Source organism: Caloenas nicobarica, chromosome 1, assembly GCF_036013445.1.
Source record: "Caloenas nicobarica isolate bCalNic1 chromosome 1, bCalNic1.hap1, whole genome shotgun sequence".
Classification (NCBI taxonomy): domain Eukaryota; kingdom Metazoa; phylum Chordata; class Aves; order Columbiformes; family Columbidae; genus Caloenas; species Caloenas nicobarica.
This window is the reverse complement of record NC_088245.1, coordinates 41950154-41963644: the sequence shown is the minus strand read 5'-3', so window position 1 is coordinate 41963644 and position 13491 is coordinate 41950154. Positions and strand designations below refer to the sequence as shown.

The following is a 13491-nucleotide window of genomic DNA, read 5'->3' as shown; positions in this document are numbered from 1 at the left end:
CAGCCTGTGGAATGAATCGCACTGTAAAAGTTGAAGCCTTGCTGGTTTCAGAGAAGAGTAGTGATCGGTTCTCTCAACCCACACTCCCTGCTGTGCAAAGGCTTGGCCCTGACGGGGGATCCCTGCACTGTGGGCAGGTACCGCAGGGAATGCGGAATTTCACCCCGGTGAAATGCTTTCTCCAGTGTGAGCAGCGTCTCTTCATTAGACCTGGGTTCAGCCAAGGCTTTTAGGGGACCAGCTTGAGGACTACAGCCCCCCTGAATGCTGCTGCTCCTTGTGAAAGTGTTTGTTTTGGGACACCTTTTTTTATTATTTGTGGGTTTGGGCTATTTCTGAAACTGGTTAAAACCAGCAGAGGCTCGTTGAGTTGGTAAGTTGACATAAATTGTGCTTACTTAGGCTTCTGATCTTGCTTCTGTGCTCACTAGTGATGTCCTAAGAAGTACCTGCCTTATTTTCAGAACCAACAGTATTTTATTTAGGTTTAATTACTCTGAGGATGTTTACAGAAAAGTTAAATTGGGGGCCTTTAGTCCTAATCACCTCTCAGGACAAATGTGAGTGCCAGCATGATTCCCAGCTGCAGAACATAATCTCTTCAAGAGGGATGATGAAAGCCACGAAATATAACCAGAGGCTTTGTTAGTTTGAACCTGAGCTTCAGTAGGCAACTAGAAGAGTCCCTTGAATCCTGAAGGAGAAACAAGTTACTTGGGATTTTACTGCATTCCTGGGACTCTCTAAAGATAGGTCTGTATAGACTTTACAAAATTAAATGCTGATTTTCTTAACCTGGGATAGTTACCTCCATTACCTGATAGCTTTTAAGGCATTGTCATCACTTGGTTTAGGTGACTTGAATGAACATATGCTTCTTTCCCCCACCTCCAAATGTGTGGGTAGCGCTTGTAAACAGCTGAATATGTTGTGTTTAAGTTCTGTGTGTTCTTACGTGCCCTATCCTGATGTGGATTTGAGTGCAACTTTAAAGTAACACAGGGCACTAAAATAAGACATTAATGTATTTGGAAATTTAGAATTAGAGGGTTTGAGCATTGAATGTACTTTTATGAGTCTCGAGATAGAAAGTAATTAAAGTGGTTGTGTTTGAAGAAGTTTTTTTTCCTCGTGTTTTGTTAGCAATAGGAGATACATAAGTAAACCGTGGTGGAACTTTAAAAATATTTTTAATAAACCAATCTCTCTGGCGAATCAGGACCAGAGAGCATCACTATACATCACAGAAAAGCAGAAGTCAGTTTCTGTGACAAGAAGTTAATGAGATTTCATGCAACATGTATCTTCAGTGGACCCTTAGATTACTACTACCCAATATAAATACAACCTTCTTACCAGATGAACATAGAAGACCTCTTAGTTTTGGTCCAGTCTGATGCCCTCTGCGTTTGCCTCTTGCTGCTGCAAGCCCTTCTCATGTGCTGTTTCACGTGCCTGAATGCTGAAGCGTGGTAGGAACAAGGTGACTGGAAGAACTAATGTGGTTTCTTCAGGGACTTTTTTTTTTTCCCCCTCCTGTTGGAACAGCTGATATTCAAAACAGCTATTGTATGCATCAGGGAGGAAACCAACAGGGAGTGAAGCAAGAATCGAAATCTTAGTTGCCTCTAAAATTTGGGACTATATGTCATGGGGATTTAAGCTTGTTAAGCCTGGAAATTCGCACTTCCCTGTAGGCAGGAAAAAAAAAAAAGCAGCCACCAGCAAGTGAAACCTCTGTAAAAGGGCAGCAGAAGTAACAGGCAAAAAACCCCAGTCCTTTTTTGTAAAACATGTTCAGGCAAGGCGGAGTTGGCTTTATGTAAGACCATTTTAAAAGATGAGTTCTTCTAATATTTGAATTTTTCCTTTTATTTAGATATGTTTGGTAGTTCAGATAATAGAGATTTATTGATGGCCTTTTCTGCCTTGTTGGAGACAGTCTTTCTAGAGAATCATATTTGTTTGGTTTTCTGTTTTAATTTCCACCCTTATTACTTTGGACATCTGCATGGAAATGTGACTCCTGTTTCCTCAAAAGTCCAGCTTCTGTTGTTTCTTGCTTTTTTTACTGGACTTGGATTCCTTTCCCTGCAGCATCACAAGCACTTTCACAGCAACTATTTCGATTCTGCCAGAAGCAGCTTTTTGGCAGGAGGTAAAAGGAATAAGCAGAAGAAGCTGAGCAGGTCTTAAGGTACAAAGATCTTATTTTCATGAATCAGCTCCTTGTAACGGGAAGATGAGAGGACAGAAGAGTTGCAGTATTAAAAGATGGAACAGAATTGTCTCCCATATAGGTGATTTTTCTCCTGCTGTGATTCATGCTACCTACCTTTAGCTGCTTTATCATTTTTCTTCCTTTGAGCTACTCCAAAGTCTTGCAATCCAGTTGTTGCTCTGTTGCAGAAACTGGGCTGTAGGATTTAACACTATGGCTTATGGTGATGCTTCCAAACGATGTGCCCAAAGTAGGCTGAGAATCTGTGCTTGTCCAGTACTTTCCAGCAAGTACATGGATCCTTTGGCTGTCTTAAGGGGAAAAGTTCAATATCGGTGAATTAATGAGAGGAGAGCCCTCCCTGTCTTTGCTGCAGTTCCTTGGGAGATGTCTGATGCTGCTTCTCCCTTGTGTAGGGTCAGATGTAACACTTTTTATCTGAAGTAAGCGTAAAAGAAATAGGAGGAAAGTATGGGAAATCCTGGGGCTAGATGGGAGGAGAGGTAGAAAATGTTAATGAATGCAGCCGTGCTGATATCTTTCTTGGAGAAAGAGAATCAGGCTCGCTGCCCTTGCTTTACACTTGCTTAAAGATGTAGCTGTCCCACCGTGAGTATAAGTTGCAGTCCCTGGTTGTGTGACCTGTAGGTGCCCGATCTTGCTGTCATCTTTTGTGTTATCTATCTTCAAGCTAGTCTCTAATGCCCATTCCCATAGCATCTGAGTGCGTCTAGATGAAAGCTGCAAATGTGCAGTGGCGAGCCTTTGCATGACGGGAAATCGTGTAAGAGGGGAAAGGATTAGGACAAAGGTAAAACTTTGAGAGGACAGGTGCCGTGCCTGTGAGAAATCTGCATGCCTGACTCTGCGGAGACTTCAGCCTCCTGGCGCTGCTGGTTCAGTGCTTTTCATCAGCAGTGAAACCTTTTGTAAAGAAGAAGAAATCTCTCAGAGGACCCCACCAGCTGCATTCAGAAATCATCTTTCGTCTAACAAACACCGGGTTGCTCAGAGTCTTTCCAGCATATGTTACCTGCAAATTTGTTCTCCATCCCCCAAGCTGCATTGCTTGCTGGCCTCCCCCCTTCCAGGCAGAGGGAGCTCAGAGGTTGTGTGGAGATGAAGGGGCTGAGGTCATGAATGGTGCCACCCCTCTGTTCCCCCCCCAGCTGCTAATGTATGCTTTTGGAGAGCCACACGAGCTGAGTAATTACTGAATTACGGCTAGATCAGAAGTGGTGACCTCAAAGACAGGAGGAGACTCTCCATCTCCATTTGTCAGTCCTCTTAGGGTCAGAAGGACCTTTTTTCTCCAGGATCTGTGAGAGAGAGGAAAGGGATGTGCAAGGTAAGCCTTACATTAAGGCATAAGGGGGAGAAAAAAAATAAATGTTTGCTTTTGCCACTGTGGAGTTGATGGGCAGCAGAAGAGTCAGCATTGGCTGGCTGTGCGCTGTGACCGCAGCTGGTAGGAGCAGTAGCACTAATGCTGAGGGTGACTCAAAGGGCATTATTTTTCCCAGAATCTCGCATCCATCGCAGAGGAGGGTTCCAAGTTGTGAGGCCATTTTCCTGCCTGTCTCTGCCTTGTTTGTGCTTCAATCCTTGGAAGCACTTTGGAGGTGGGGGAAGGTGTCTGTGGGGAAAAACGGGCAGGGTTTGGAAGCTTTTCAGTTGTGATAGTACCGTAGTGGCGCTGTACAATTATGGTTGAGCTGATTTTCTTGCACTAAAAGCAGAGAGACTTCAGTTTTTCTTATGACTGCGGTGTAGTGCATCTGCTCAATTTATAGCACTTACTCTTCGATGATGAAATGTATTTGCTGGAAATTTACATGCAAACCTGTTTAGTTTGTTGCATTGATTTTTGAAATTGATCTTTTAAGGGTTTATTTTGCTAAGTAACCATTTTTGGCTTTAAATCCCTGGGTTTTTTCTCTTCTTTTCAGAATTGAAGGGTAGTTTGCTTTTAAGTTGCTTTCAGAGCATATAGATACTACCAGTGGCTTTACCCTAAACTAGAACTGCTTGCATGGATGTTTGATTTGTGTGGCTGAAGGATCAGAGCCCTAGTAGCATGATGGCGTTACTTTCTTCATTAGTCCTAACAATGGTTTTTTGGTGTAACTGATGGTGGTCAAGTAGTTCTCACTGAATGGCCAGGTCAGAAGGTTTGAATTTATTTCTTCTGGAAAGTGAAATGTTCAGTGGCAAAGAAAAGCTCAGTGATGTGAACAAGGTGTACTAATGACAGTGGGTTTTCATCTGGAGTCTGCAGACAGCCAAAAATTAGTTTTGGAGAGAATGGAATTCTCCACTAAGCTCAGCAGGGTTGTATGTTGAAGCCTGATACATCACTTCAAAAGCTGCAAAGGATATATTGCCTGTGCATGTGGTATTTAACTAATATAGTTTTGGTAACTTGTGTTTTCATTCTGCACTTTCAATGACCCTGTATCTTACCGGTGATGCCTACTGTAGTGCAGCAGCTGACAATAGTGTGACATTTGCATGTATTTATAGCATGTTTTTTAAATGCCATTTAATCCTTTAAAATGAGCCATATAGTTTTGAGCTTTTAAATATTTTAAAAAGCAACTCCTCTTGTACTTCCCTTGTAACACTTGTAAGTAGTCATTAGTGGAGATGGGAAATGCTGCTGTGCAGCAGACTAGAGATCCAGGTATTTAAGTATGCAAATTAACTTATTTTTGGTCCTTTGAGAAACGTTTGACTTGTCAATGTTAGCTGTCCTTACAGTTTTATCATGCCTTTTTGAGCATTTTACAAAAATTTTTCTGTTTATGCTGCAACTTCATCGTGTACATTAGGTAAAAAAATTCCTCACTATATGGAGTTTATATAGGTAAGCTCTTTTCTCATGTGTTTGTATATACAAAAGGGTTTTACCTTAAGGTAGAGCGCTCAAAGCACTCCTACTTTATAAATCTACACAAAGGATTGACTTCAATTGATGCTTCACTTGAAAATCAGAAAACAGATAATAGAAAATCAAATTATAAAAACCATATCGAGTTCCCCCACCCCATTAGGGCTTTTATCACAGTGCTGGATCCCCAGAGGGAATGCTGTGCTAACCAAGGCCTTCGCGTGCCGTGGCAGTCAACAAGATTAAGGCTGTTTGCGGCTAGAGCAACCTCACGGTTTGTCACGGTGACATGTGCTGTCGGAGCCTCTTCTTGAGGTGAAGGAAGCAGTGGCCTTCACCTCCCATAAGTGAAGCACCCTGCCTTAAACGCTACTTGCAAATGGACAACAAGTGTTGCGGGGAGCGGGGACGAACTGCACCGTGAGAGGAAAAGCAGGCAGCAGCGCATTGCCTCTGTGCTCCAGCAGCGGGTCCCAGGTGGCCAACGCGGAGCACATCATGGTGATTTCATCTGAAGGAGATAAGGCACAGATCACCACAGAAGGCTTTGCCTCCAAAAGGAGCCGTCACGTACTTGTGTCGAGTCCAAAGAGGAGCGGAGAAGCAGACGAGTCCTTCCTGGGCACTCCTGCCAGCAGCTGGGGAGTCCCTAACACCCACAGACTGTTACCTTGAAAAACAAATGGCAGGAACGCATGTAATTGTTGCCTGCTCCGGTTGTTTTCCCCAGACTATTGCCACCGTTTCAGTCTTATCTCAGTGGAATTTCAGCCAGTCTCCGAATTATTTTTGACAGATAATGCGCGGTAGAAGATGTGGTGTTTTGTATTTATTTTTCATAAAGAGCGAGTCACCTGTGGGGGAGCCATCAGTGAAGCTGTCAGCTGGCTGCACTTACAACACAGTTCATTGCATTTTGGGATGAGCTATAAGCAGAGGCCTTCTCTCAGAATAAGGCTTCCTACAGGAGATGGTGCTCAGTGAGGATCTGGGCAACAAAGCTTGGGAAACAGGACAGTTATTGAAATTGTTGTATCTGCTCAGCAAAGTTCCTGGCAAAACAAGTTTTAAATGATGCTTGAGCTCTGCGTGCCCAGCACTTGGAGCTCCTCGGGCTGCCTGTGTTTTCACGTGAATTGCTCCGAGTGGCAGATGGAGGAAGCTGTAGTGTCACCCGGAGCTTCCTTTGCTGGCGTGCAGGCTTAGGTGATGATGACTTGACAGGCACTGCGTCCTTGCTCTCGAGCTGCCCCCTCCGCCAGTCCCCTGGCCCCCTCACTCTCAAAAATTAAAACCAAAAAAACTAGTGAACGTTCTTTAAAAAAATGCTTGTTTCTCCAGCGCCGTTTAAGCACGGTTAACTCCCAAATTTAAGGCTGGCAGGGGACTCCAGATGGCCGGGAGAACTGTTTGCCATTTCCCAGGCTGTGCGGCGGGGAGCAGACCCGCCGCACCGCCGGCTCCCCGCACCGGGCCGCCCGCAGCCTCCATGTTGTTTCCCGCGGCTCCGCTCGGGCACCGCCGGCTGGGGGCCGGCCCGGCCCCGGCGTGCGGCCCGGCCGCGGGCTCGGCGTGTGCTGCGGGCCGGTAAAGCGGCTGCCCGGGCTCTCCGGCCGCAGCTGCCTGGCTCCTGCCCGGGAGGAGGCCGGGCGAGGAGAAGCGGCCAAAGGGAATAAATCCGGTTCTTAAAATAACTTGGGGAGGGGGGAGTGTTATTGATTTATGAGAAGATTAAAATGGCAACCGCCGCGGTCCCTCCCCCGAGAAGGCCGAAGGGGGCCCGGCAGCTGCTGGGTGGGCCCGGCGCGCTGCCCCCGCACCGCGCGAGAGCCGCCGGCCGCGCTCGCCCTGAGCGGCCGCCGCATGGCGGGGGCCGGTGACACGTGCGGCGGCACCGCCCGCTCCCGGCCCGCGGGACGGGCCCGCCTCCGCCGCCCTCCCCCATCGCCGCGGCGGGAGGCGGCACCAACCGCTCCCTCCTGGGGCTGCGGCGCGCGGCCCCTTTAAGCGGGCGCGTGGCTGGAGGGGAGGCGGCCGCCTCGCGCCCCCCCGCCGCCTGCCGCCGCGCGCGCGCACGCAGACACGCACATGCACAGAGGCGCGCGCGCCTCTCCCCCTCCCCGCTCCCTCGCCCGGCCGGGACCCGCCGCCTCGCGCCGTTCCCGCTGGCGCGCGCTGCTCCCCAGCGCCCGCCGCCATTGGCTGGCGGGGGTCAGCTGACCCCGTGTTATTTCCTGTGTGTGTGAGTGTGTGTGTGAGTGTGTGAGGGGAGAATGGAGCGAGACGCCCCCGGGCCCCCGCCGGCCCCCCGGCCCGGCCCCCGGCCCGCAGCGCCCGCCCGCCGCCCGCGCTGCTGAGCCGCCCCCGCCCCCCCGCACCTCCCGCGGCGGCGGGGGGCGCCGGGGGGAGGGTCGCAGGTAAGGGGCACCCGCGCTCGGGTCGGGCCGGGGGGTCCCGGAATGCAGGGGAGGCCTGGGGAGGAGAGGGAAGGGCTCCCGGCGGGGCCCGGCAGCCCCTCGCTGGGGAGGCCGCGGCCACCTCGGGGGGGCGGGGGGGGGCGTGAGGGTCTCACCCGTGAGTTAGAGGGCAAGTGTTGGCTACGGAAGGGCCCTTGGGAAGTTCTATTAGGACGTTTAACCCTCTCCCCTGCTTTGTTTTGGTTTGGATTGGTTTGGTTTTCTTAGAGGAAAAAAAAGCTTGTGTTTATGTGTGTTTAAAGAGGCCCTCGTGCTCCATGGTGAGGTGCCCACCTGTTTTCCCATCCCAAAATAATGGTCTTTTGCAAGAACTGTGAAGTTTTTATCGCGATGTGAGGATTGGTACTTTTGTTTGAGGAGTAAATGATTAAAAATGTCAGATAAGTGCACCCTGTGCACAAATTGCAGTAGATGGACAGGATGTGTTGTGAATGCCTGAGGTTTATAGTGGTTTTTGTTTCTTTTTTTCTGGAGGGTTAACCTAGTGGTTTTTATTTGCAGAGATAACCAGAATACAGTGTGTTAGGGCAGTTGTGAGGATCAGGTCGTCTTTTGTTAATGCCCCTTACTTTGCTGGAAGTTGTGTTTAGGGCTGCAGTTGGAAGTTATTTTTTCTTACCTTCAAGGAAGGAGTAAGAGAAAGTTATGTAACCTGAGTGTTTTAGCCAATGTATCAGAGCTGTCTAATGGTACTGGGACTCCGTTATTAAGTTGAAAGTAGGAGCTCATTTATATGCAAATCAACAAGTGATGGTCTCTGTGGGTAGATATGGCACCGTCAGAGTCCTTGATTTCTGTGTTTAAAAGGGCAGGCAGCCTGATTAAATTGCAGTATTGTTTCCTGTACTTGTTTTGTGGTTAGTTTTTGTTTGTTTGTTTTTTTTAATCCTGTTTTGAAAACGAAAAATACCTGTGAGGGGATTGAGGATCAGTTTCAGAGCTTTCTGTCTTTAGGTTAGTATTTTGAAAGCAATTCACATCTGTATCACTTGTTGCTATCTGTTGGTTCATCCGTGGGTAATTCTTGGGACTGTTTTGTTTTTAGCACGCTTCCTGATCAATGTGTGTGTGTGTAGTAGTTGGCTCACCTTTACCCAGTCTTTGTAGAGCAGTAAAGTGACTGGATGTTGGAGATGCACCAAGCTCTGGGTTAGAGTTATAGCATATTAGTTGAGCTCAAGTCAGGAAGAGCTGGGGGTTTTGCCCCTATTTTCTAGACTGCCTTTTGTTAGATAACTTTAGTTTTTGAGGTTTATGCATGAGTATTGTGTAGCATAACTAAGTCCATTTGGTTAAGTGTATGTGTTAAATACTTCTTAATATTTTTACTTGTGAGCTTTCATTTGACTGAAGTGTGGATTTTTTCTTAAATCTACATATTTAAATAGGCTTCCATATTAGTTAACTTTAAGTTGTTTGAAGCGGTGTGTTTTATCTATTGTCTCCCTGTTAGGTTCTGTTGGCATATAGAAAGGCAGCTGCATTAGTCTACTGCAGAGAGAATTACTGTAAATAAATAAGTTTTATTAGTTTAGTCGTCTGTGTCTTAAACTTTGTTATGAGGAGGGGAGAATACTGTTTGCTTATTTCTGTAAATTGCTGGAACACGAAATGCATATTTTTGTGTTTTCTGGTTAAATTAGTAAGCAAACTACTATGCTTTGTGAGTGGGAGTATGACAACACCTTTTATATCAAAAACATGACTTGCTACTGTACATTTTTGTTTATAGTTTTGGGAATGACCTCAGACAAGCAGATTTTTGGGCTTTGTATTAATAAATGTCTAGGGGAGGTTTTTGGAACTCCTTGAAAGTTTCGTATTCTTCAGACTACATAGTTTTAAATGTGTTAGCATCCCTTTAGTAGAATAGTACATGTTTCGACACAATTCAGGCTTTGATCTCTAAATCAAATTCCAGAGGCTTTGGGATTGATGAAACCTGCATTTTTGCTGAAAATGTGTGCTTTAATATACCTTTGCAGCCTGGGGCAGGTTAAGCATAGTACACTGTATGAAAGCACCAGGAACAGCTTGGTTGTGAGTGTCTTTAACAGGAGGTTAGGAATTATTTTCTTTCTGGACCTTTTTTTAGTTATTAATGTTTCATAAAGAAGGCTTGAGGTTAATTTTTGTTAAATGAGTAAATCTGTTTCTATAATGCATTAATAAAATCTGAAGGTTATGCAAATGAACCAGAAAACTGTTTGTGTATTAGTTGTGAAGAGGCCCTCTGTTGCCAGAGTAAGTTTTCTTAACCTTCAACTGAAGAACTGGGGAGATAATAAGTACTTCTTTACTACGATCTAATGGCTACTCAGATTAAGTTTAAAGATTTAAAGAAGTATAAGTAAAAAGGTTCTTAATATGGTCCTGTCTATGATTGATACATGTATAAAGTCTGTAGGAAAAAGAGTGAAATGTGTAGTTTGGGTATTCCCCCCCGCCCCTCCCTTTTTGTGTTGTGAAAATGTGTGTAAAGAAGTCCTTTTGGGCTCTTGGTAGAGTGTTAAAAGGAAAATCGTTGCATACCCCCTTTCTCCCTTCCTTTTTAGGTCATGTTTAACTAAACCACCCATGAAGCACAGTAAAATGGCAATAATGTTGCTCTTAGGAGGGTCCCTTCCTAGGAATTGTACTGCACAATCCTGTTGCTACTCTACCAGCTTGGCAGGTTGCTATCTGGAATGAGGGCATAACATGTAATAAACTTGAATAATTTCATACTGCTTGCTTGGTTTCCATATAATTTGAGATAAGGGTATATTTAAGAGTTTATAGCTGGCTTATGCATGTCTTGCCTTTTGACACAGGGTATGCCAGATACCCATTTGGGTGGGGTGGCTTTTTAATTAAAACATACGTTTATTTTTTCATACCCTATTCAATTATATTTTATACTTATGAAGGGTACTAGACTAATGTTTTTGGAACCTGAGTTTGTATAACTTCCAAAGATTTAGAAACGTTTTTGGCAGCACTAGCTTCTCAGGCTTCAATGTATACCTTCACTGCCTGTGCGAGAATTTGTGTTACTTAATCCTGCTATTGGCCTCCGAGACAGGAAAGATTATGTATGACAGTTTCCGAAGAGCCAACTAATGTGCTGATTTGTTGGCAGAGACTGGATTGAGACCAACCGATTCTTCCTATTCAAGTAATTAAACTGCAGTCTGATAGCAAAAGGTGTTTTTTCTTGACTGTTTTTGGTGAGATATTTCTCTCTCTCAAAAAAAAAAAAATCTGGTTTAGCTTTTGGACTTCTAGAATAAAAGATAAAGGTAGTCTTAAGTATTTTTAACTGCTTCTAGTAGTGTTGATATGTTAGATAGAAATTTTTAGAACACTTTAGTGATACTGATAAAGGACACAAACATAATGTAAGCAGAGGTTGGTACTTCTCCAAAATTATACAGGAGAAGCTATTGTGTTCTGGTAATGGGGTTCTAATGTGCAGTTCTGTTTCTATCAAACTCTTATTAAAAAAATAAAGTTGGTACTGTTATTCTTCTGACCTGGGTCCTCTCCCTTACCGTTCTTGAATAGACTTCAGTCTTGACTGACTGCAAAAATGAAGGATTCTGTCTTACAGCCGTGTACGGCACTGCTGGTGCATCTGTGTCACACTAGTGTCTGGCTATACCACTCCTTGATTTCTTCAGCTGAACCTTTCAACCAGTGTTTACCACTAAGTTATGTGTGGGTTTGTTTTGGGACACTTGGAAAAGCATATGATTTTCTTTACTATGCAGGTACATGGGTTTCCTTTCCTTTTCTAAAAGGAGCGGGGGAAAAAAGCCAAACACAAAGACTCAGAAGTTGAGGCTGACGTGTAATCGAAAGCAGATTCTGTTCAGCCCTGTTGGAGGATAAGATTAGTTCAGGGTGTTCTAGAGTCTGTGATAAGCTGCCTATTTGCCTTTAAAGACAAAAAAATATGAAAATTAAATTTTACCGGGTCTTGAACTTGTTTGTGCTGCATTTGTGAACAATAGCACAAGCAGTCAAAATTCCAGTCTGACTTAGATATAACAAAGCATTCATGTTGCAGTAAAACTCCTGTTTTGTTTTTTTGTTTATTTGATTTTTGGTTTTTTTCCTGCCTTTTGTGTACTGATTCCTCAAGAACGAAGTTAAGAAGTGGTAGAAGAAAGCGCAAGCATCCTCTTGTTGCCCGGATCTGGTGACAGTGAATATGCATGTGCTTTCTCAGTGCTCTTTGTGTTTCTTCTTTTTACCACAATATTTGTAACTGGTGATAATATTGGAAGAATGGAAAAAGTGTTACCAGGTTCTTTGTCTGAAAGCCCTGGCTTGAGTCCCTTTGAGATGTGATCTCTTCTCTGTTTGAGAAGCCGAGTATTTCTTGCCTGCATTGTGATGCAACAAATACAAAAAAGGCTAGAAAATTAACTTACCCCCCCCCCCTTTGTAAGCACGCAGCATGTCTGTGTTCATACTAATAACTGCGTATGGAATCATTATGCATTCTGTGCTGGAATATGATGATTTATTTCAGAGTACTTTACTAGTATGAACTCAGTCATCTAATTGCAAGTGAATTGCAACAGAACCCTCTGATGAGTTCTGATAAGAGCTCAGTGCTTAGCTAGAAATTGTATGGGGAGCTACTATGGTACAAGCTTTAACACAGTTTATTGGGAGAATTGTCCGTATCACTTTTCCTGTAAAAATATGTGCTGCAAACTCTGTCTTGGTAATAGCTTTTAACTGAACTAAAGATTAGGTACTAGCAGAGCTAACTTTGTAGATGGCTTGTGGCCATTTACAACAGCACTAATGACTATGAAAAACATACCTAAAACTTACTAACTGAAAGAAAAATATGTGCTGTCACACCTGCCAGAATATAAAGGAATAAACCATTGTACACTATAATGAAGTGTTGTTAATCAGCTTCCAATTCAATATCTGCAGTTTGCTGTTACCTTTGGTCAGATGCCTGGATACACTTGAATTTCCATGCGATTTGACTTGTCAAACAGTGTTTCCTATGAGTAGAAAATCTGGAATAGCAGGAACACTGTATGTGATATTTTTTTTAATTAATATAAATGGTTATCTGGTAAATGTAGTGAATGCTGCACGATCAGCATTATATTTTCTGCTAGAAATACAACACAGCAGAGAGGAAACAGCCCGGGAGGTTCCTGGAGTGTGCAGAAGACAAATTCCTGACACAGCTGGTGGGTGAACCAGCTAGGAAAGGTGCCCCGCTGGGCCTGTTTTTTGCAAACAGAGAAGGACTTGTGGGTGGTGTGGTGGTTGGAGGCCACCTTGGGCACAGCAATCACAAAATGATGGAGTTTTCCATCCTCAGAGAAGAGAGGGCTCAGCAGAACTGCTATGGTGGACTTCTGCAGGGCAGACTTGGGCCTGTTTAGAGTCCCTTGGGAGGAGGCAGTTCTGAAGGGCAAAGCAGTCCAGGAAGACTGGACATTCTTCAAGGAGGGAATCTGAAAGGCGCAAGAGCAGGCCGTCCCTGTGTGAAGGGGAGAAGGTCGGCCTGACTGAATGGAAAGCTTCGGCTGCACTTGGGAAGGAAAAAAAAAAGGAGAGTTTGTGACCTTTGAAAGAAGGGGCAGGCAACGCAGGAGGGAGCACACGAGTGTCATGAGGTTATGCGGGGAGAAAATTAGAAGGGCCAAAGCCCAACTAGAGCTTAATCTGGCTACTGCCATAAAAGACAACAAAAATATTTCTGTAAATACATTAGCAGTAAAAGAAGGGCTAAGGAGATCTCCATCCTTTAGTAGATAGTGACAAAGGATGAGGAAAAGGCTGAGGTACTCAATGCCTTCTTTGCCTCAGTCTTTCACAGTAAGGCCATTTTTTTTTCTGGGTACCCAGCCCCCTGAGCTGGAAGACAGGGACAGGGAGCA

At 44.7% G+C, this 13491-nt stretch overlaps 1 protein-coding gene across 5 annotated transcripts in view; it reads left to right on the top strand.

Moving 5' to 3' along the window:
- The window catches only part of TCF20 (transcription factor 20), a 132715-nt gene that overhangs the window by 59111 nt on the left and 60113 nt on the right, over positions 1-13491 (top strand). Inside the window, exon 1 of one of the 5 annotated variants that reach the window (XM_065658546.1) lies at positions 7477-7528. The exons of the other annotated variants lie outside the window; for them this stretch is intronic. The gene's annotated coding sequence lies outside the window, so the exon portion shown is untranslated. Of the gene's footprint in view, positions 1-7476; positions 7529-13491 lie in introns of those variants that run through there. 5 annotated transcript variants of the gene reach the window in all.